Source organism: Schistocerca gregaria, chromosome X (assembly GCF_023897955.1).
Source record: "Schistocerca gregaria isolate iqSchGreg1 chromosome X, iqSchGreg1.2, whole genome shotgun sequence".
In the NCBI taxonomy this organism is placed as follows: domain Eukaryota; kingdom Metazoa; phylum Arthropoda; class Insecta; order Orthoptera; family Acrididae; genus Schistocerca; species Schistocerca gregaria.
Window position 1 is genome coordinate 790,486,650 of NC_064931.1, and position 24,160 is coordinate 790,510,809.

The 24,160-nt window shown below is 44.8% G+C and overlaps 1 protein-coding gene and 1 pseudogene across 1 annotated transcript in view; both read left to right on the top strand.

The window, feature by feature from the left end:
- LOC126298321 (uncharacterized) overlaps positions 1–24,160 on the top strand; it is an 897,137-nt gene that overhangs the window by 632,153 nt on the left and 240,824 nt on the right. The window lies entirely within an intron of this gene.
- LOC126299828 (5S ribosomal RNA) lies at positions 17,026–17,143 on the top strand (annotated as a pseudogene).

The following is a 24,160-nucleotide window of genomic DNA, read 5'->3' on the forward strand; positions in this document are numbered from 1 at the left end:
TTCGATATTTCCGATATAAATACTCTATCATTTCTTATGATACTATGGGCTACCGAATAGTTAATACTGATACAGATAACACAGGTGTCTATATTCAGTCATATCATTAATAAAAGAAACGTCCTTATCCAGAGGACAGACGAGGAAGAAGAAAAACAGCCCATCTTGACTTGTCTTCATCTTTGCCAGACTTGAATATCATGGGACCATTATGGTCTTTATTGCAAAAGCAGAAAAGAGTCATTATCCTCCACCGCACTCCCTTTAATGGACCGAGCGAGGTGGTGCAGTGGTAGCACACTGGACTTGCATTCGGGAGGACGACGGTTCAATCCCGCGTCCGGCCATCCTGATTTAGGTTTTCCGTGATTTCCCTAAATCGCTCCAGGCAAATGGTGGGATGGTTCCTTTGAAAGGGCATGGCCGACTTCCTTCCCCATCCTCCCCTAATCCACTGAGACCGATGACCTAGCTGTTTGGTCTCTTCCCCAAAAACAATCCAATCCCTTAAGGAATTGTAACAGTTACTTTGTGAAATACTGTCAGTCTGCAGTGACCAGCACTCATAATTTATGTACGGTGATCTTCTACTGGATTAAAATCGTTTCCGGTCGCAAATGTTATCCTACACCACAAGAAGTCTGTTTTCTAGATAACTTGTCCAACCCTTAAGTATCTGAGTAGTTCCAGCACTCAGAAAAAATATCAGGCCAGATATGATTTGGCAGAGACAGCCAAAGAGAAAACTTAATATTTTAAACGGCATATCAGAAAATAATGATTCAAATAGACTTTTCAATACGAAAACAGTTTTCCTTGTAACAACCGCACGTCCCTCTCGAGACACATACTTTTATTTGTGTTTGGAATATTTCTCCTTTTTTTTATTATGTTTGTATTCAATTTTAACCTGTTCGAGCGGCGCGATCTATTGCTCGACGAATTTGTAGCAGTTCTGAAGCGAATGACTAAAAGCAGGCCAGGAGGCTCGCGCCGTCACAGCTTACGGTGCAGCGACCTCTATGAGTCTTAGACGTCCATGACGTCTGGCACGGATTCAAATTCCGCGGCGCGCGGTACCAGATTAATAGAGAACATGCTCCGGCAGGATTGCTAAAACGATTTAATCTCTCTGAAAAGAAAGAGATTATAGAATACGAAAGAAGCATCATAATCACGGTACGTTGCTAACAGTACAAAAATACACGTCTTTGGGAACAAACGACAGGTTACAGAAGAACCAGTTTTTAGAGAAGAAATATTGAACCTACTAGCAAACATGAGCCAACATAAAATTTTTCCCGCTCATACAAATGAAGACTAATTTTCGAACTTAAATTTTAACGAAGAGTTGATAACCTGAATTGAAGGATTAGACATACACGATGCACCGATTAAGACGCATCCCAATACCAAAGCGTACACGTTTGCGAACTCTGGGGTGGCGAGCGGGATAGATAGATTTTATGCATTCATAGTCACTTTACCATACACTGCTGACGCAATAACACGCCCGTTGTTCTTTTTACAGCGTATGGCTCCATCATGCACCTCAGACAGCGCTCCGAGGAAGAGCACTATGCAGGTACACGTCTTATTTTTTCACGGAAATTTTGGATTGGTGGACGTCTTGCTTACAACGCCAGACAAGATAATGAAATCGAATAATTTGTTGGACAGAGTACGAGAAATCCCAACAGAAGAAAACGATAATACTTCGTAAGCGTATCAACTGATAATATTCCTGTGGATTTGGAGTGAGATCATAAAATCATCTTGACACAATAGTTCAACGGTCAGTGTGGTTGACATTTTCAGCTGAGAACGCTGATTCCGAAATTTCTCCGGAACTGATTCTTACCGTCAACGGTGGCTCTTTTATACGGCATGGAGAACACCGACTGCGAACGCGCAAGAATCGTCACGATACCCCATAACGCAAAGTGAATGTACGGCGTCCAGGGTGAAAGTTGGCGGAAACGATGAATCGCTGCAGAGTATGTGCCTCTGCCCGCCGATTCTAAAACAGTTTCTTTTAACTCAAATAAAAGATGATTCCACATTTTACTTAAAGGATAGTCATTTTGTGTAGTTATCTGTCACTCTAAATTCAATCGATTTCTTTCAGACAGAGTCCCCACAGATTTCTGAGGTGACAGTAATCGCGTGTGACGATGGTGCTCAACATATTTGTTGTGAACGGTGGGAATTGCATGACCGATAGGATGTATGATAAGACACAGGTGGTTGCTCATGCTTTTCAGTGTCGGGACTGAATGTTAGAGGAGTCGAATGAAAGTTAATTTAGCAATATATTTTCCTCGATTAAGTTTAGAAGGTTTCAAAACCTGTGTTCCTTGAACATCTTTAACATTACATTATCGCAAAACCAGATTTGAGAAACCATCAGGAAGGTATGAGGTGTATCTTTTACTTTTGCGAGTCACCATCGAGGTCCTGGTTCGTATTTAACTTCATAGATAAATTATTCTCATTTGCGTACATATATTGCAGTTTCGAGAACAATAAACTGAAGAAGCTAAAAGAACAGTTTACAGCAAATATAAATTTAATTTGCCGAGTTTAATGAATCCGTCGTTATTACACTATGAATGGTAGCGGGACAGGTCAGTCCTATATTGGTGTAAAATTAAAAAAAGTCCTCTCCAGCTGGACTAGGGCAACGGCTTTGCCGCAGTGGATACACCGGTTCCCGCGAGTCACCGAAGTTAAGCGCTGTCGGGCGTGGTTGGCATTTGGATGGGTGACCATCCAGGCCGCAATGCGCTGTTGCCATTTTTCGGGGTGCACTCAGCCTCGTGTTACCAGTTGAGGAGCTACTTGACCGAATAGTAGCGGCTTCGGTCAAGATTACCATCATAACGGCAGGGAGAGCGGTGTGCTGACCCTACGCCCCTTCTATCCACATTCTCCACGGAGGATGACATGGCGGTCGGATGGTCCCGGTAGGCCACTCATGGTCTGAAGACGGAGTGAGTGAGTGCTTCTCCATCGGGCCTAGGTATTTTTTGTTCCTGTCGCTTATCGCTTCCTTCGCCACTAGTAACGATTTGTATATTTGAAAATAGCCAAGTCGCACCGTGGTACCCAGTCGATGTTAAGCTATAGACGCTTCTGTGCCTCTGTAACTGGATGCAAAAGTGAGTTCCCAATGGCGGAGGCAGGTAACTATGTAGCAACAGAACCAAATCTAGTATAACACTGTGGTGTGGTTGAGGTCGCTTTACTTTTATATTCTTTATAACGATATTTGGCAGAGCTTGGTAAGGAGATAGTAGGCCTACTTACATGACTTTCAGAGTGGCGTAGAAGAGACACTTTTTTAGAAAAAGGCGTAGATGCCGATGCAATTTAATCCACGTTGTGAAATATAGTATAAGTACTTGGTTAAAATTAGCGCTATGCTGATTGCAGCAGCTCGACGTCGCAAAGACTCAAGTCGTTGAGAGTCCGCTGCACAAATATTGAGCCATGCTGCCTCTATAGCCGTCCATAATTGTGAAAGCGATGCTGGTGCAGGATTTTGTACACGAACTGACTTCTCGTTTCTGTTTCATGAATTCTCGATGAGATTCATGTCGGCTAATCTGGGTGGCCAGATCATTAACTCGAATTGTGCAAAAAATTCTTCAAACCAATCGCGAACAACCGTTGCCCAGTGACATGGCGAACTGTCATTCATAAATATTCCATCGTTGTTTGGGAACATGGAGTCTATGAAAGGCTACAAATGGCCTCCAAATAGTCCATATAAACCTTTCTAGTCAATGATCGCTTCAGTTGTACCAGAAGACCCAGTCGCCGGCCGGTGCGCGCGTGTGGTTCTAGGTGCTTCAGTTTGGAGCCGCGTGCCTGCTACGGTCTCAGGTTCGAATCCTGTCTCGGGCATGGATGTGTGTGATGTCCTTAGGTTAGTTAGGTTTAAGTAGTTCTAAGTTCTAGGGGACCGATGACCACAGATGTTACGTCCCATAGTGCTCAGAGCCAGTCCATTCCATGTAAATACAGCCCAGACTATTATGGAACCACCACCAGTTCGCACAGCGACTTGTTGACAACTTGGGCCATGGCTTCGTGGTCTGCGCCACACTCGACCTCAACCATCAGCTCTTACCAAGTGAAACCCGGACTCATCTGACCAGGCCTCGGTTTCCCATTAGCCTGGGTTCCAACTGATACAGTCACGAGACCTGGAGTGGTGCTGCAGGCGATGTTGTGCTGTTAGCAAAGGAACTCAGGTGCCATAACCCATTAATGCCACATTTCACCGCACTGTCCTAACGTATACGTTCGTCATATCACATTTACACTACTGGCCATTACAATTGCTACACCAAAAAGAAATGCAGATGATAAACGGGTATTCATTGGACAAATATATTATACTAGAACTGACATGTGATTACATTTTCACGCAATTTAGGTGCGTAGATCCTGAGAAATCAGTACCTAGAACAACCACCTCTGGCCGCAATAACTGCCTTGATACGCCTGGGCATTGAGTGAAACAGAGCTTGGATGGCGTGTACAGGTACAGCTGCCCATGCATCTTCAACACGATACCACAGTTCATCAAGAGCAGTGACTGGCTTATTGTGGCGAGCCAGTTGCTCGCCCACAATTGACCAGACATTTTCAATTGGTGAGAGATCTGCAGAATGTGCTGGCAAGGGCAGCAGTCGAACATTTTCCATATCAGGAAGGCCCGTACAGGACCTGCAACACGCGGTCGTGCATTATCCTGCTGAAATGTAGGGTTTCGCAGGGATCGAATGAAGGCTAGAGCGACGGGTCGTAACACATCTGAAATGTAACGTCCATTGTTCAAAGTGCCGTCAATGCGAACAAGAGGTGACCGAACGTGTGACCAATAGCAACCCATACCATCACGCCGGGTGATATGCCAGTATGGCGATGACGAATACACGCTTCTAATGTGCATTCACCGCGATGTCTCCAAACACAGATGCGACCATCATGATGCTGTTAACAGAACCTGGATTCATCCGAAAAAATGACGTTTTGCCATTCGTGCACCCACGTCCGTCGTTGAGTACACCATCGCAGGCGCTCCTGTCTGTGATACAGCTTCAAGGGTAACCGCAGACATGGTCTCCGAGCTGATAGTCCACGCTGCTGCAAACGTCGTCGAACTGTTCGTGCAAATGTTTGTTGTCTTGCAAACGTCCCCATCTGCTGACTCAGAGATCGAGACGTGTTAGCACGATCCGTTACAGCCATGCGAATAAGATGCCTGCTATCTCGACTGCTCGTGATACGAGGCCGTTGGGATCCAGCACGGCATTCCGTATTACCCTCTTGAACCCACCGATTCCATATTCTGCTAACAGTCATTGGATCTATACCAACGCGAGTAGCAATGTCGCGAGACGACAAACTGCAATCGCGATAGGCTGCAATCCGACCTTTATCAAAGTCGGAAACGTGATAGTACGCATTTATCCTCCTTACACGAGGCATCAGAACAACGTTTCACCAGGCAATGCCGGTCAACTGCTGTTTGTGTATTAGAAATCCGTTGGAAACTTTCCTAATGTCAGGACGTTGTAGGTTTCGCCACCGGCGCCAACCTTGTGTGAATGCTCTGAAAAGCTAATCATTTGCATATCAGAGCATCCTCTTCCTGTCGGTTAAATTTCGCGTCTGTAGCACGTCATCTGCATGGTGTAGCAATTTTAGCGTCCAGTAGTGTATTCATGCGGTTATTTCCGGCAATGTTGTTTGTCTGTCATTTTGTGTTGTCGGCACCCTCTTGACTTGGCGTGTCTCGGAACATTAACTTCCATAACGATTTCGGAAATGGGATATCCCATGCGACTACCTCCAACTACTACTCCACGATCAACAGTCTTGTAATTCTCATCGTGCAGCCGTAATCACGTATAAAACCTTTTCGCAGGAATCACTTGAGTACAAATTACAGCTCCGCCGTGGCACAGCCCTTTTATATCTCGTGTACGCGGTACTGCGGCCATCAGTGTATGTGCGTATTGCTCTCCCATTACTTTTGTCACCTAGAGTCTCTATGTCAAAGTCTTTCGAATGGAATTAAAAACCGAACAATTTTACCGAAATGATAATTAAATCAAGGCCCTAAGCTGTCGACAGGCGTTGATATACATCAACGGGGACAGTGGTGAAGTTCTTGTTCCTTACGTATATCCCTAAACCAAAAAGTTACAAGATCGACCATATAGAAAAAATACTAACCTCCTTGTCGGAAACTCTCTGGCGAAATCTGAAACTGCTCCGCAAATATCTGAGATTAACTGGTTTGGTTACTCGCTTTGCGCGGATCAACACGGCCTTTGGTGAGCAAGGAGAGCGAAACTCTGACAAAAGACGGAGCAATGCGGCATGTGCGCAGCTGGCGGTTATTAGGCTACGCGGCATTAGGCGACGGTCCCGCGGGAAAGTTGTCTCTCGGCGGTGGCGGCTGAGAGCAGTAATTGCGCCCGCACCATCATCCTGAGCGACAGCGGCTGCGACGTTGTCGCTGCAGCGGGTCCACCCCAACATCGCTACACCTGCCAGAGCGCGCCACTGCAGTCGGCCGTGGACTCATTTACACAACATGTATCCCCCGAGGCGGATGCAGGAAATATGTCACAACAGCACTAGAATCGTTAGCATTTAATAGAGCTGCCATTTAGAAATTTCAAAACCAAAAACAAGGCGTAAACTAATATCTGACTTTAGATTACCGTGCCTGACACTCTGCTTTTGCATAAAAAATGTTACCGTACTATGTATCTACGACAGATACACATAGTTAACCATCAACAGGGAATAAAAACAATGTGAAGTAAGATAAATCCCAATGCTTGTAGTGCAACTTACGATAATAATGATCTTCACCTACTCCATCCAACTTACAATCGATAGAGAAAAATATCACTGACTCATTTTCTTAAAAACTTAACACACTTATTGCATTTGTCACTAGAACCAATCATCGAAAAAATCCTTGAATATGCATCTTTGTGCACATATTTATAGAAGTCTTCGCCTAACACATTACTGAAATGAAATTTCGAAATTTCAAATTCTCTAACTTACTTTATAATCAGTAGGTCTTTTATTTTGTCCAATGAGCGTTTATCCAAAAAAGAATGGTGACCATCTAGCGTCTGAGGTTCACCAGTACAAATATCTATCGATTACCAACACAGCATTACAACTTTGAAAAATGCCGACAGCGCAAATATTTGTTGCTGATACACAAGGTGATTCCGTAAGAGCGCGCAAAAACGTAACAGGCCATAGAGGATGTTCCACTGAACAATTTGAGGTATGCAACCTGGTGTCGGAGAAGCCAGCTTGCGGAGGTAATAGGAATAAAATCACTTTACTGAGTACTTCTTTATTTACGTTAGTTTACTGCAAATACCATAATTGACACAAAGAACGCACTGCATATTACAAAATGTGCTGAAACTGACGGCCATCAACCCCAAGTGCAAGAATGGCATCGGGGAACAAAATTCTGAAGCACCCTCACCAATTTCCCTGGTGTGTTTCGAACCATATCATAGGCAACTACTATTCTGCAACTAATTCCATCTCTGTATCCACTGGGGTATCATAGACAAGTGACTTTAGATATCCCTATAGGAAATAATCAAGGGGATTCAGGTCAGTTGACCTTGCAGGACATGGAATAGGATCTCCTTTTCCAATCCAGCAACCAGGAAATACTGTACCGGTACTGCTCCATCGAATTGTAATGTACGTCTCGAATAGCACTGAGTAATGAATGGGTCTGTCGGTTCATAGCACGTTCTATTATGGGACAATGTAAATACGATACAACAGAGAAAGCTTATGGACAAGTAAAGCAAACAAAACCTGCACCATGATTTCCTGGTAATCAGCCTTTCCTTGCAAGACATAAATAATGTACATGTAGGTAAACAGCAAAGTTCAAATGGCTCTGAGCACTATGGGACCTAGCATCTATGGTCATCAGTCCCCTAGACTTAGAACTACTTAAACCTAACTAACCTAAGGACATCACACACAGGTATGCCCGAGGCAGGATTCGAACCTGCGACCGTAGCGGTCGCGCGGTTCCGGACTGAAGAGCCTGGAACCGCTCGGCCACAGCGTCCGGCAAAAAGCATAGTACCAGTAAACTTATACGCAAATTAGGTGTAAGTAGATGGAAAACAGCAATGTTAGACAAAGTGGTAGACAAGTTTACTTCCACATCTCCTTAAGCTTGCTTCTCCGACACCAGGTTTAAATGGCTCTGAGCACTATGGGACTTAACTTCTTTGGTCATGAGTCCCCTAGAATGTAGAACTACTTGAACCTAACTAACCTAAGGACATCACACACATCCATGCCAGAGGCAGGATTCGAACCTGCGACCGCAACAGTCGCGCGGTTCCGTACTGCGTGCCTAGAACTGCTACCGACCCCAGGTATCCTACGTCAGACTGTTCAGTGGAGCATTCTCAATGCCCTGTTACATTTTTGCACTTTCTTACGGAAACACCCTGTGTAATTACCACATCAACATATAGCCGGGGATATTTCGGTTTTTCCAACTACACTGACCGGAATAAAATCGCAACAGTAAGAAGGAGTCATACGACATAAACGAAAGTTGGTAGTCGTGTTTATACATCTGAAAGATGATGCATTTTCAAATTTTACGCCAGTTGCATAAGAGTGTCGCTAGTAGCACCTCTACAATGATGCAATTTGCTTTAAATACACGCTGTAATGCTCGTCAGCGTTAGCTACCGTTGAGGCTGGACGTGGTGAATTGGTGTTAGGCGACATAGACACCGTTGTCATCGCCTGAGTTTGAACGAGGTCATGTAGTAGGGTCCCTTCTGCGATACTGCAGAAACGCTTGACACTAATTTAGCCGCTGTGCACGACTGCTGACAGGAGTGGTCACAAGTATGTACGGTCGCAGGACGATCGCTCTCGAAGGAAACGGTCTATTGACACTCAGTCAACATGGGTTTAGGATACATCGTTCCTGTGAAACACAACTAGCTCTTTATTCACATGAAGTGCTGAGTGCTATTGACAAGGTATTTCAGATCGATTTCGCATTCCTGGATTTCCGGAAGGCTTTTGACACTGTACCACACAAGTGACTCGTAGTGAAATTGCGTGCTTATGGAATATCGACTCAGTTATGTGACTGGATTTGCGATTTCCTGTGAGAGACGTCACAGTTCGTAGTAATTGACGGAAAGTCATCGAGTAAAACAGAAGTGAATTGAGGCGTTTCCCAAGGTAGTTTAATAGGCCCTTTGTTGTTCCTCATCTGTATAAACGATTTGGGAGACAATCTGAACAGCCGTCTTCGGTTGTTTGCAGATGACGCTGTCGTTTATCGACTCATAAAGTCATCAGAAGATCAAAACAAAGTGCAAAACGATTTAGAAAAAATATCTAAATGGTGCGAAAAGTGGCAGTTGACCCTAAATAACTAAAAGTGCAAGGTCATCCACATGAGTACTAAATGAACTCGTTAGACTTCGGTTACACGATAAATCAGTCATCTAAAAGCCGTAAATTCAACTAAATACCTAGGTATTTCAATTACGAACAATTTAAATTGGAAAGAACACATAGAAAATGTTGTGGGGAAGGCTAACCAAAGGCTGCGTTTTATTGGCAGGACACTTAGAAAATGTAAGAGACCTACTAAGGAGACTGCCTACACTACGCTTGTCCGTCCTCTTTTAGAATACTGCTGGGTGGTGTGGGATCCTTAACAGATAGGACTGACGGAGTAGACGAAAAAGTTCAAAGAAAGGCAGCACGTTTTGTATTATCGCGAAATATTGAAGAGAGTGTCACAGAAATGATACAGGATTTGGGATGGAAATCATTAAAAGAAAGACGTTTTTCCTTGCGACGGAATCTTCTCACGAAATTCCAATCACCAACTTTCTCTTCCGAATGCGAAAATATTTTGTTGACACCGACCTACGTAGGGAGGAACCATCACCACGATAAAATAAGGGAAATCAGAGCTCGTACGGAAAGATATTGGTGTTCATTCTTTCCGCGCGCTATACGAGACTGGAATAATAGAGAATTGTGAAGGTGGTTCGATGAACCCTCTGACAGGCGCTTCAATGTGATTCGCAGAGTATCCATGTAGATGTAGATGTCTCCGAACGTCCAAGTGGCACTACCGAGAGGGAAGACCATCGTGTTCAGCGCGTGGCTGTGGCCCATTGTATTGCATCTGCTGCAGAAAATAGAGCAGCAGTTGGCACCACAGTGACTCAATTGATTGTGACATATCAGTTACTCCAAGACAGACTCGAGCCAGACGCCCCCTAGCGTACATTCCACTGACCCGTAGTCACTGCCATTTGCGACTTCGGTGGTATCAAGAGAGAGCTCACTGGGGGGCAGGATGGAGGTCTGTTGTGTTTTCTGATGAAAGCTCGTTCTGCCTCGGCGCCAGTGATGGCCAGGTGTTGATTACGAGGAGGCTAGTTGAGGGACTGGAACCAACCAGTCTGTGTGCTAGACACACTGGATCTAAACCTGGACTTATGATTGGGCTGCGATTTTGTGAGACAGCAAGGACACACTCATGGTTATCCCATGCACCCTGACGGCAAAACTGTAAGTCAATCTGCTGATTCGATATATTATGCTGTCATTCTGAACATCAGCCCAGGCGGTATTTCACAACAGGATAACGCTCGTCCATATACTGCTGTTGTAACCCAACACGCTCTAGAGAGTATCGACATGTTGCCTCGGCCTTCTTGATCGTCAGATCGAGCACGTATGGGACATCATCGGACGACAATTCCACCGCAATCCACAAACAGCATGAACAGTCCTGTGCTGACCGAGCAAGTGAAGTGGGCTAGGAACTCCATCCCAAAAACTCACATACGACACCTGCACAACACATTGCACTCACGTGTACATGCTTGCATTGACCATTCTGGCGGTTACACCGGCTACTAATGTATTATCATTTCACTTTTGGAATGGCTTACCTCGCTTTTGCATTAACCTGTAATCTGGCAATTTTAATCACTTAAATATGTTACCCAGACAAATGTAATCCCGAAATTTCATTACTTTAGAGCAATTATTTTTTCGTTTTGCGATTTTCTCCGTCGGTGCAGAGTTTCTTCACGTCACCTTTAAATTTTACGTCAATGTGATGATTCTAGCTGTTATTATGTCATTCTGAACATCATCCCAGGTAGTATTTCCCAACAGGATATCCTCCATATACCGCTGTTGTAACCCAACATGGTCAGAGAGTTTCGAGTGACGTACATAAGAAAACGTCGGAAATTTCTTGAAAAATTCTGCAAAATGTAAACATATGTATTAAAATCCCAGCTTTTCTAGGAAAATCTGTTCATCTACACCCACATTTTTTCTCCAGAAGCCACCTCATAGCGTATTGAGGAGAGTACTTCGTGTGTTCATGTGAATTTCCCCATTTACTGTTCCAGTCGAGAATGGCTCTCGAGAAGAAGGATTGCTGGTAAGCCTCGGCGTGAGCTCAAATCTCTCTCGGTATTTCGCACAACACCTGATTGCAAAACGCCTGTCTTGCAGCGTTTGTCACGGAAACTGGCTGACCACTCCCGTGACGCTATCGCGCTTACTAAATGAGCCTGTTACGAAACGTGCTGTTCATCGTTGAATCTTCTTAACTTGCTTAAGCAATGCTGTCTGATAAGGACCCTGACAAACCACACCACAAGTTGGGAAACGGGTCCAAATTTCTAGTAGTTTACTGTCGAGTTGAGATTTTCACAAATGTTTTATTCGTATCTTACAGAAACTAGCAGTACGGCAATAAACAGCCTTTTAAACACACCGCTAACGGCAATCAAGTAATTTATAGCAATACAACAACTTAAAATTTAAAAAAAACACAGAAGCTAGCAGTACGGCAATAAACTACCTTTTAAAACACGCCGCTGACGCCAATCAAAGTAATTTATAGCAATACAACAATTTAAAAAATTCCAAGTTCTAAAATGGATCGAAGGATGACCTATGCCATATCACATCTATAATCTAGGTTTACATTAAGTTTCACAAGAGAGAAAACTATCAAAACGGTCTACAGTGACCCTCAATTATCTTTAATTACTTATCTAACTTGTCGTAAATTACAGTGGCTGATGCGGCTTCTCAATAACTATATAACAGAAAAGGCTACTAAAGTTAATACAGAACTTTGTTAATAAAGTACGGTGAGGTAGTGAAGCTACCAACACCGCCATTAAAAAAAATTAAACAGGTCTCAGCTAACACACGATTAATGGCAATAAAAGGAATTTACAAACTTGGAAGAATTTTTAAAAAAATTTTAAACCAAAGTGTCCCGGAATGCCATTAGAACATAACAGATATGACGGACCCGTGTAAGGCGGCCACAAATCACCCACTCAGGGATTCTCAGGCTAGACAGAATACTGACCAATTTAAATACGCCCGTAAATACGGTTGCCACTCTCAGGCTGGTCACCGCACCGACTTTTAGCCAGCGAAAACTTGTTATAAGATACCTTAACTTGCTGATAGAATTAGAGCTAACCTCGTGCAAGGAAACATTACACCACACAGTCCTGAATGAGCGGCCACATGAACAACCAACAAGAAGCATGAATTTACTCATAACCCACGACAGAATAGCGAAACAATTAAACTGTCAAAACTACACCTCCCATCGGACAGTAACGAGAGGAGGAGGAAAGATCACTGTCTTCAATTACACCGGTGCCAGGGACAGGAAACCCGGTCGCCGGAGGCTACAAGGCAGAAGAGACGCTGGTTACAGAAAATTATTACTTAATGATTAAACCTTCCACGAACTTAACTTGCAATTATGCTCGAACAGGCAGTACACGACCTCCGATGGCAAGGATCCACACATCCGACAGCGCACGCGTCGCCAGCGTACCCAACACGCCACGGTCACGCTACAACACGGTCTGTCACCGGAGTTCACACCTTCTCTGCAACGTTGACGGGTAGTGACCGCTCCTTCATGTGAAGTGTCTCCTATTAAACTCCATTGTTGAAACGGAGGATTTAAAGAAACTTGTTAACGTCCCACCAAGGTGAAATGAACAGAAACTACTCGTGGGGCTATTCTGTATACAACCAACACGCGGGGAGCTCTTCCGTCAACTCTACCCGCTCGTTACACACAACCGACATACATCACGTGGCGACTCGGTACAACCGACCACGCCTGCTTCGCGCTGGAGAGCCACACCGCCCCCCCCCCCCCCCCGTATCCAACCACTCTCTGCACGAGTCGATACACGGCTCAGACCCTAGACTGACAAATAGTATTCACGCACTGGTCGAACCAGGACTTGGTCAACTAACTCCTTTGTGGCTGAATTACATTTCCTGAGAATTCTTCCAATAAATCTGGCTAGCATCTGCCTTCAATGCAATTACTTTTGTGTCGTCATTCAGCTTTAAATCGCTGCACACGCATACTCCTACTTATTTTATGCATGTTATTGCTTGCAGCGATGGTCCTACAACCGTATAATAATACAACAGTGGGCGTTTTTCCCTATTTGTGTGCAATACGTCTTATTTTTTTATGTTCCTGGTCAACCGCCAAACCCTGCACAAAGTGTCGATCGTCTGCAGGTCTTAACACTCCTTGGGGTACACCCAAAATTACTCTTACGTCTGAAGATTTCTCACCGCTGAAAACGAATCGTACAGTCGGTCTGATATATCCTACGCTCGTATTTTATGCATTGTCGGCATTGCGGAACTGTATCGATCGCATTCCAGGAGTCAAGGAACACGTCATCAACCTGATCTCTGGTATCTATCGGTTTCATGAACGTTTGGACGAACGGAGCAAACATGATTTCACACGATCGTTGTTTTTGGAACCCATGTTGATCATACAGAGGAGATTTTAGGTCTCCTGAAATGTCATAATTTGAGAGAATAACATATGTTACAAAATTCTACAACAGATCTACGTCAGAGATATAGGCCTATAGTTTTGTGCGTCTACTCGACGGCCCTTATTCAGAGCGGGAATTACCTGCGGTTTCTTCCCAATCTTTAGGAATGCATCGCACCTCCAGCGACCTACGAGACTCTACTGCTGGAAGACGATCACGATCGTTCGCATACTCTACGTAGTATGAAACTGACATCCCTTCAGGTCCAGTAATCTTTCCTCCTTTGAGCAATTTCAGTTTTTTTTTCTTTCCCACGGTCACTCATTTCCATATCGGTAGCTTAGACGTTCGTGTGACCACTTAAAGAAGATACTGCAGTGAAACAGCTTCGGATAAAGAAGTTTAGTACTTAAGATCAGAACTTAGGTTTTTCGATCTAGCTGGTAAATAAAATTTTACTTACGTATTGACTGAAAACTAAACCCATGACTCTCCTTATGACAGTTTTGCCTTATTTCAGTTTTTCTTTGGCTGCGAGGCTTCGGCTGCGTTAACATTTGCAGAGAAGCTGTCTTTTCTTTCGTAGCAGCTTTCTACCATGGCTGTAGAACTACGCCCAGTCTTTCCCATTCCTCTCCAATTTGTTCGGTAAATACACTGAAGCGCGAAAGAAACTGGTATAGGCATGCGTATTCAAATACAGAGATATGTAAACAGGCACTATGGGGCGCTGCGGTCGGCAATGCCTATATAACGCAACAAGCTTCTGGCGCAGTTGTTGGATCGGTTACTGCTGCTACAATGACGGTTTATCAATATTTAAGTGAGTTTGAACGTGTGTTATGGTCGGCGCAAGAGCGATGGGACCGAGGATGCGATGAAGAGGGGATTTTCCCGTATGACTATTTCACGAGTGTACCGTGAATATCAGGAATCCATTAAAAAATCAAATCTCCGGCATCGATGCTGTTGGAAAAAGATCCTGCAAGAACGGGATCAACGACGACTGAAGAGAATCGTTCAACGTGACAGAAATGCGACTCTTCCTCAAATTACTGCAGATTTCAATGCTGGGCCATCAACAAGTGTCAGCGTACGAGCCATTCAACGAAACAGCATCGATATGGACTTTCGGAGCCGAAGGCCCACTCGTGTGTCCTTGATGACTGCTCGACACAATGCTTTACGCCTAGCCTGGTCCAGTCAAATCCGACATTGGACTGTTGATGACTGTAAACATGTTGCCTGATCGGACGAATCTCGTTTCAAATTGTATCGAGCGGATGAACGTGTACGAGTATGGAGACAACCTCATGAATCTACGGACCCTGCATGTCAGCAGGGGACTGTTCAAGCTGTTGGAAGCTCAGTTATGGTGTAGGGCGTGTGCACTTCGAGTGGTATAGGTCCCTGATATGTCTACATACGACTCTGACAGGTGACACATTCTAAGCATCCTGTCTGATCACCTGTATCCATTCGTGTAAATTGCCTATTCCGACGGACTTGGCAATTTCAACAGGACAATGCGATAACCCACATGTCCACAATCGCTACAGAGTGGCTCCATGAACACTCCTCTGAGTTAAAATTCTTCCGGTGGCCAACAAACTCCCCAGACATGAACATTATTGAACATTCTGGGATGTCATACAACGTGCTGTTCAGAAGAATATCCACCCCCTCGTACTCTAATGGGTGTATGGACAGCCCTGCCGAATTCATGGTATCAAGTCCCTGCAGCACTACTTCAGATATTAGTCGAATCCATGACACGCCGTGTTGCGGCACTTCTACGTGCACGCGAGCGCCCTACAGGATATTACACAGGTGTACCAGTTTCTTTCCCTCTTCAGTGCTGGAGATGAAATGCTGATGTTGACCGCTCAGGTAATCTGAAACCCGTTTCTTGTCGCTCATGCTAACCAAACAATTGTCCTACCTTTCTTCATAGTCCTCTTTATATTCGTACTCAGTGCTGATGTAACGGACTTATGATTGCTCAGTCTCTATTGTATGATAGGTGGGTAGAAAATTTCGGGCCTGTTGGTGACCAGGAGATCAAGTATGTTATTTTCACGAGTTGGATTTCTGATTAGCTGCTCATGCTAATTTTCGAATAAGGCATTTAGAACAAATTCACATAATTCACTGTCCCTAAAATCTGCCTTAATTATTTGAGTCTACCAGTCTACAGCTGGTAAATTGAGATCTCCTCCCAATACTGTAATATGACCAGGAAGTTTACGCGAAATGTTCTCTAAATTTCCCCTCTCTGGTTCCACCACTACTGCTTCGGAGACAGGGGTCTGTAAAAGCATTCGATAACTACGACGACGACATTGCAGTGCCTATGTCGTTAAGAAGAATGATTCGGTGTTCCTTCAACATGCATGCGACTTTCAGTTTAAACGTATGGGAATTATATAATGTGTGTACGAGTACAGGTTGTGACGCAGGGACGACTACATATAGGGGTTTGGGTCCGGCCGTGAGTTGTGCGCGGATAGCACGGGTTTGAGTTCGAAAACCGGCACAAATTTTCACTGTCGTTATTCCCTTATACAGCTGATGATTGTTCGTATTCGGGATATGCTGTAAAACCCCCTTCATAACCAGCGTTCAACCATTTTTTGTAACATACATTCCATTAACAATTTATAATTTCGTTACTGTTAGCATGTGGTTTCAGCCAGGGTATTGTCCGTAGTACTGTGTGGGCAGTGCAACGTTTACAAGCGAGACAAGGTCTGTCAAAATGGTTCAAATGGCTCTGAGCACTATGGGACTTAACTGCTGTGGTCATCAGTCCCCTATAACTTAGAACTACTTGAACCTAACTAACCTAAGGACATCACACACATCCATGCCAGAGGCAGGATTCGAACCTGCGACCGTAGCAGTCACGCGGTTCCGGACTGCGCGCCTAGAACCGCGAGACCACTGCAGCCGGCAAAGGACTGTCACAATGATGCTCCAGCAGCTAACCAGTATTATATTAACATTTTATTTCTCCTGTTTGCCATGACAAATGCTAGTCTTTTTAATTAATGAAGATAGTATTATTCGCTCCAACGGCCTTGCCGCAGTGGTAACATCGGTTCCTGTCAGATCACCGAAGTTAAGCGCTGTCTGACTGGACTAGTACTTGGATGGGTGACCATCCGGTGTACCCAGCGCTGTTGGCAAGCGCTTTGCACTCAGCCCTCGTGCATAGATGTGTGTGCTGTCCTTAGGTTAAGTTAGGTTTAAGTAGTTCTAAGTTCTAGGGGACTGAAGTCCCATAGTGCTCAGAGCCATCTGAACCATTTGATAGAGAAGTTGCGGCTCCGGTCTCGTAAACTAACATACGGCCTGGAGAGCGGTGTGCTGACCACATGCCCCTCTACATCCGCATCCAGCGATGCCTGTAGGCTGAGGATGACACGGCTGTCGGTCAGTACCGTTGGGCCTTCATGGCCTGTTCGGATGGAGAGATCAGTATTATTCGCAATCTCAAATCAGAATGAACCTTATCGGGCCTGTGGAGCTATTTCTCTACCGTAGAAACCACATGTTCAGGCCACACGCTAGTAGCCAGTTCCAGCACATTGTTGCGCTTCGCCTATTAAGGGGGAAGAGGTCCTAAAATTCTCTATACGATAGTGAAGGTCGAGAAATCGTCTGAGTCATGGTTTAAGCCTTACTCTCGGCTCCAATCCAGAGGACCACAATCGGTTCTGGGAACAATGCTGCAGAACGGTTCTTCATATACCTCTTCGCATACCACCCCTTTTAGCTTACTCTTAAAATGTTGTATCCTGTTCTCATTGATGAGCCTCACTGCTTTGTGTGAACCTCCCTCCAGATTGTAAGATGCCACACTATTTATTTCATTAATTGTGCATCGTGATCAGATACTCCACAACTGCAACTGCAGCTTTCCTTAAAATACCACACTATTTCATTTAGTATGCAAGATTGTCGGATCTTGATTTAATCTGGCCTCCACATAAATTTCCCTCATCCTCTTATATGAGATTTTAATTCCCTTAGTTGTCCATGGCTTACTTGTTTACTAAAGGATCTTTTGGATAATTTTGTAGGAAATCAGCATTCTAGTATTGACACAAATTTACTATGGAATAATTGAATTTGACATTAGCCTCTCTTCTGCGTATACCTCATCGCATATCACCCCTTTAGGTTACCTCTAAAATATTGTAACCTGTTCTCATTGATCAGCCTCACTGCTTTGTATAAACCTGCCTCGAGGTCGTAAGTGCCACACTGTTTATTTCCATTAATTGAGCATCGTGATCAGATAGCCCACAATTGCAACTAGGTACACATTAATTGTTTCAGCCTGAGTCTATAAAAATGTTATCAATCAGTGTCCTACTAAATTTTCTGCACACGAGTTGGAAAACTGACTATTGGAATTAGATTAAAACACCCAAATAACAGATCTAGTTGATTTTTACTGTCACAAATTGAGTAAATCAATGCCGCGTCGGTCCTCCTCCGGCCCCTATGTAAGCAGTTATTCGGCTTCACCTTGATTGTTAAAGTAGTCGGATGTTCTTCTGAGGAATATCTTGCAAAATTCTGTCCAGTTGGTACGTTAGATGGTCAAAAACCGGACCTGGTTGGAGAGCCCTGCCCGTAATGCTCCAAACGTTCTCAGTTACGGAGAGATTCGGCGATCTTGCTGGTCTTGGTAGGGTTCGGCAAGCGCGAAAAGAAGCTGCAGAAACTCAGGCCGAGTGCGGGCGGGCATTATCTGGTATAAATGTAAGCCGAGGATGACTTGTGATGTAGAGCAACAAAACCGGGTTTCGGATATGGTAGACGTACTGCTGTGCTGTAAGGGTGCCGCGAATGACAACCAAAGGGGTCCTGCTACGAAAATAAATGGCACCCTGTACCATCTCTCCTGGTTGTCAGGCCATATGGTGGGCGGTAGTCTGGTTGGTATCCCACCGCTGTCCGAGGCGGCTCCAGGCGTGTTTCCGGCCAGGAATCTTATTCACTGGAGAAGAATTGTCTTCAGTGATGAGTCCCACTTCTAACTGAGCCTCGACGAATATTGAAGACATTTCTGGAGACTCCCAGCACAGCGGTGGGACACCGTCCTCACTGTGGACCGCGATACGCGTCGACAAACAGGACTGATCGTCTGTGATGCTATTTCTTTTCAGAGCAGGACCCTTTGTTTGTCATCCGCTGCACCATTACAGCACAGCTGTATGCCAACTATATTCTACAACTGGTGTTGTTGCTACTTATGACCGGCCATTCTGGGTTTACACTCGCTTTCCAAACCGCACCGTGGCCAACAAGGTCATCTAGTTTCTCCCCACCTGAGAACGTCTTGAGCATAACGACAGGGCCCTCCAAACATCTATGGACTTTGCTGATCTAACGTTCCAACTGGACAGAATTTGGCACGATATCCTTCAGGAGCACATCCAACAACTCTATCAACCAATACCAAGCCGAATAACTGCTTGCATAACGACCAGAGCTGGACCAACCTGTTATTCGCTTGCTTAATTGGTGAAGGTCACTCTCTTTAATAAATCATACAGTTCTTCTGAAATTCTAATCACTTGTTTGCTTTTATATGAAAATCACGTCTACCAATTTCCGTCGCATTCCTTCATGGTGCACCCTTCCGTCCCCATGTTAATGGAGTTCTGTTCCAACACCATGTTTTCTTTCAAGACCCGGCTGGGCTCCTGATTTAGTGTTTGGTAATCTCGTCTGATCTTGATAATCTATCTTTTATAAGTTTTCTGAAACATAAATACAATTTTTTTAGAGTAAACACAAAAAAACGCGTGTAATGAGGAATATTTCTTTTATTTGGTTTGAAAAACATAAAAAAATACGTTCACACATGCATTAGGTGACAATCAGATCTTGATTTATTTTTATTGTATGTAAGAGCAACTAATGATTGTTTCAACCATGCAATATTTTACTCAAAGTTGTCTGGCCAGTAACACACTCAGCCAACATCACCAAAATGTAAAAACGTATCAAAATTTCTGACGGTTTCCCTAAGAAAGAGAGAATAAAATTTACTCCATTGAACTGATTACCAGATTAGTTTGTGACACGCTGGGAGCGTGTAAAGGATATTTTTTGCTCATAAAGTGAACAGTGAAAAAGGTCAAACATACTTAACCGCCAGCCGGGGTGGCCGAGCGGTTCTAGGCGCTACAGTCTGGAACCACGCGACCGCTACGGTCGCAGTTTCATATCCTGCCTCGGGCATGGATGTGTGTGATGTTCTTAGGTTAGTTAGGTTAAGTAGTTCTAAGTTCTAGGGGACTGATGACCGCAGAAGTTAAGTCCCATAGTGCTCAGAGCCATTTGAACCACTTTTTTGTACTTAACTGAGTCGCAACACGACACAACGCTGAAGGCAGCAACAGGAACGACACATGCGGCAGCTGGTTGCTGGCATGTGGCATCCATCTGGAGGTGGCATACACCCGACATCGATGGCTGGCTGCAATGACGGTCATGACCCCAGTGTTGAATTTTGAACTGTCAGGCAGGGAATCCGCAGGTAGGCCACAGCTGCAGATTTTGGCGACCTGATACGTATGGCCCGGCAAGGACGGCACACTGCTCGCTTGCAGCTGAGCAGGCAGGCAGATGGGCAGGAAGCCTGACATATGGTGGCGGCCGAGCCACACCTGGTAGGTAGACAGCTTGCTCTACAGGCCCGACTACGGAGTGATAGCTGGGCGGGGCCACTGGGTGGTGGCGCGCCGCGTCAACCATATGTGGCGCAGGCACTGGCTCTCGTGCTGAATGCATATGAAGAGCGCTCAGCTCCCCTTCGTAGTACCGAGAACTGGCGGCGTAACGCCCAATCCACGTGCGCCTGTATGGCAGATGACTTTCATGTGGCATGGTGCGACAGACTTTACTCCATGCTCGAAGTGGTGTGCGCTGACACAGTGGGTGCCAGGCAGCAGCATCGTAAGGCCGGGCTCCCACAGCTGCAACAATGTATGACTTGGCATGACTTCGTTGGCTCACCTCATCTAGTGGCGACGTGTTAATTAGTGGCGATTTGCCATGACAAAATAGTGGCTTCCTCTTGAAGCGACCGTTGGGCTGCGCCAATTCTGACACCATTTTTATGCTAGTACATTGTACTGGGAAGGATCAGGGTTCGGGCTTTTGATAAGGGTGCAATAGGAACAGGAGATCTGAGAGATAAACATGTTACACAGAGCGCACCCTGGACAGCGGGCTATCGCCACCAACTATTGGGGCAGCCATTGTGGTTCGGTTGAGGTGCACTAGAGCCGAGAATATACGAAAGCAGCAGGAGGGGGGAGAAACGCGTGGTTCCAGTCCAAAAACCAAGTCTAGGGACAGCGAGAATCACCTTCTTGTGCTCTGACCATGACTCTATGGACAGCACGTGATTTTGTTCCCACACACTTACTGGTTGTCTCCATGCATCAAACGTAAAACATACCCTATCAGCAACCCTTACCGGAATGATTTTCCTCTGTCCTGAAATACAGGCTGGCTTCTGACATAGGCCGTGTGAAAGGCTGCCTATATGAGCAGGAAAACCATCTCGTAACTACTCGTTCTGCAATGCACTACATCCAATTGTACGATCAGTTGATGTGCTGCTCCCATGTCTCTCATGCTAATGTTTCGTCCAGTCTCAAAGTCGGATAGATGGCGATAAGCAGAGGTGCATATTCTCTGGGCATGCTGTGTTGCGACTTGAAAACTGCCTGTTACGTTAGGCGCACCCAGCAGTCATCGTGTACTCACACAATTCTTCATCAGTAGGAATGACTTTTTTCTGGTCTGAAAATATTGAAAATAAGCAGGCATCCGCTGGAGATTTTAGTCCATGTCTCATAAGCAAATAAATAGTGGAGTATGAGTTTGGTTCGTTCGGCTAACGTGTTCATGCTTTAAAACTTCGTATTTCCAGCAGCGTATTTTCATACGACCTGTTCGCACTAGCCTCGGACCACTCATTTGATTTGCAGTTAATTGCATTTACTCTTTTATCATCAGTGAAGTCCATAGAGCCCAATATATCAAACGTTGCCGACAAATTACTGTGCACTCGGTTCACTTGTTAGAGGAGTGCAGTCAGCTAGTGCTGCATAAACTGTTGGAAAAGCTTTTTCGACACTAACATATCTGCAAATTAGTGTGCTTTGATCGATGGGGAGCATAGGAAGAACGGATAAACTTTGTGAAACTACCAGCACAACTTTCCTGTAAAACAAAATCTAAAACTAAACGAAATAAAGGTATTTATTCAAAAAGGCAACTATATGTCATATGTGAAATCAAAATCCGATGCTGGTTAACATTTAACAACGTGCTGCTCCATCCCATGCGTGGTAGCATGCCGGCTCCTTCTCAGGATGCAGTCCGCAAGGTCCTCTTGAAGTCAACCAGTGTTTGAGCACGCTTCCTGCGACAACGCATCTCGAGGTTGAACGGGTCCCCAAGCACGATCTATCTGGTTCTCGTCAGCAGAAGCCGTAGGCAATTCCAGTCGGTGATTCTTGCGCCCTGCAGATGGGAGTAGTATTCTCGTACATTATCATCTTAAAGACGAATTTCAGAAATAATAGTTGTGAATACCAAAAAATATCTCAGAGATCAGATGGGAGGTGAGATATATTGTTCGTGTGAGGTTAATAAGCTAACCAGACAAAATGTTAGACACTCCAATGAGCACGCATGGAATAATCGTTTAGCCGTTAAAAATGGCGTAGCGATCGACTCACGCGCTCAGTCGGACGCTCACTGCCTGTGCGTGGGCATAAGGCGGTAGTGATCACTGAGACATTCGGCCGGCCGGAGTGGCCGAGCGGTTCTATGCGCTACAGTCTGGAACCAAGCGACCGCTACGGTCGCAGGTTCGAATCCTGAGTCGGACATGGATGTGTGTGATATCGTTAGGTTAGTTAGGTTTAAGTAGTTCTAAGTTCTAGGGGACTGATGACCTCAGGTGTTAAGTCCCATAGTGCTCAGAGCCATTTGAACCATTTTTGATCTGAGACATTCATGTTTCAAACGGACTGTCTAAGTAAACATGAGTAGATGTAAGGACGTGACAGAGTGGCAAAATGGGACAATTGTGTTTGGCCGTACCCATGGCCATACGGTGTGAGAAGTTGCTGAACTTGTTGGTGTTTCGTGGCGAGCAGTTCAACATGTCTACAAGCAGTTCTACATACGACGTCAGAATTGCAGCCGGGAAAAGATCCTGGCTTGAGAGGGACCGGGGACACGTTTCACGGCTTGTGAATCAAACTTGCTTCCATAGCCGACAGGAGTTGCTTCAGGCAGTGAATGAAGGTCCATCCCCATCCGTTAGCGAGAGAGCGTTGCAACTGGAATTGCGTGCAGTGAACATATAGATTCGGTCACATCACAATAGGCCAGTTCTCACGCAGCCACGTAAAGACAGCAACAGCAAATTTCATTGGGCTGGAAGAATCTGTGACTGTTTCCTGAACATTCCTCCAACCTATTACATTTGGACTGGCCTGAAAAATCACCTGCTTGAAACCCCATACAAAAGCTGTGGAAAATGTTGGAACAGCGGGCAAACAGCCGACATCAGTATACCTGCCACGTGGTGAAGTCAGATCCTCAGAGACAGGCGTAACCTGGATTCGACGTATCTGCACAACCTTATGGACTCACTGTCTAGCCGAATCCAGGCGATTAAGTCCAGGGCGGGATCATTCGGTATTAAATGATGTTTATAACGATTTCTCTGGCAGATGTTTTGTCCGTTGATCTTATATTTAACTTACATCGAGTTCATTATAGACTGAGTTTTAAGGAAAGAGTGTGACAGAAAAGAGCTACGATCATCTTTTGACCAAAGTTTGGAACGTCATTCTGTAAGTAAATCGCTATTAGAGTCTCAGAATGGTGGTGAATGTCGAGTACACGATTTACTCAACAAGAACGTGTCACAGTTCTAGAAATTCACATATTTAGGGAAACACAAGTTTTTTTTTTTCTAGACGCCATATGAAGGGTTGAGAGAGTTAGAACATTACTAATTTGATCACTGCACTGAGCTGAGTATTACACATAACTCGCTATGCCCATTTAATTGGCCGGCTGTTCTAGTCGTTCATGGATCTTAAGAGGGAAAACTCCAGTCATCACATTTCAGTTCACGAGAATCAATACTT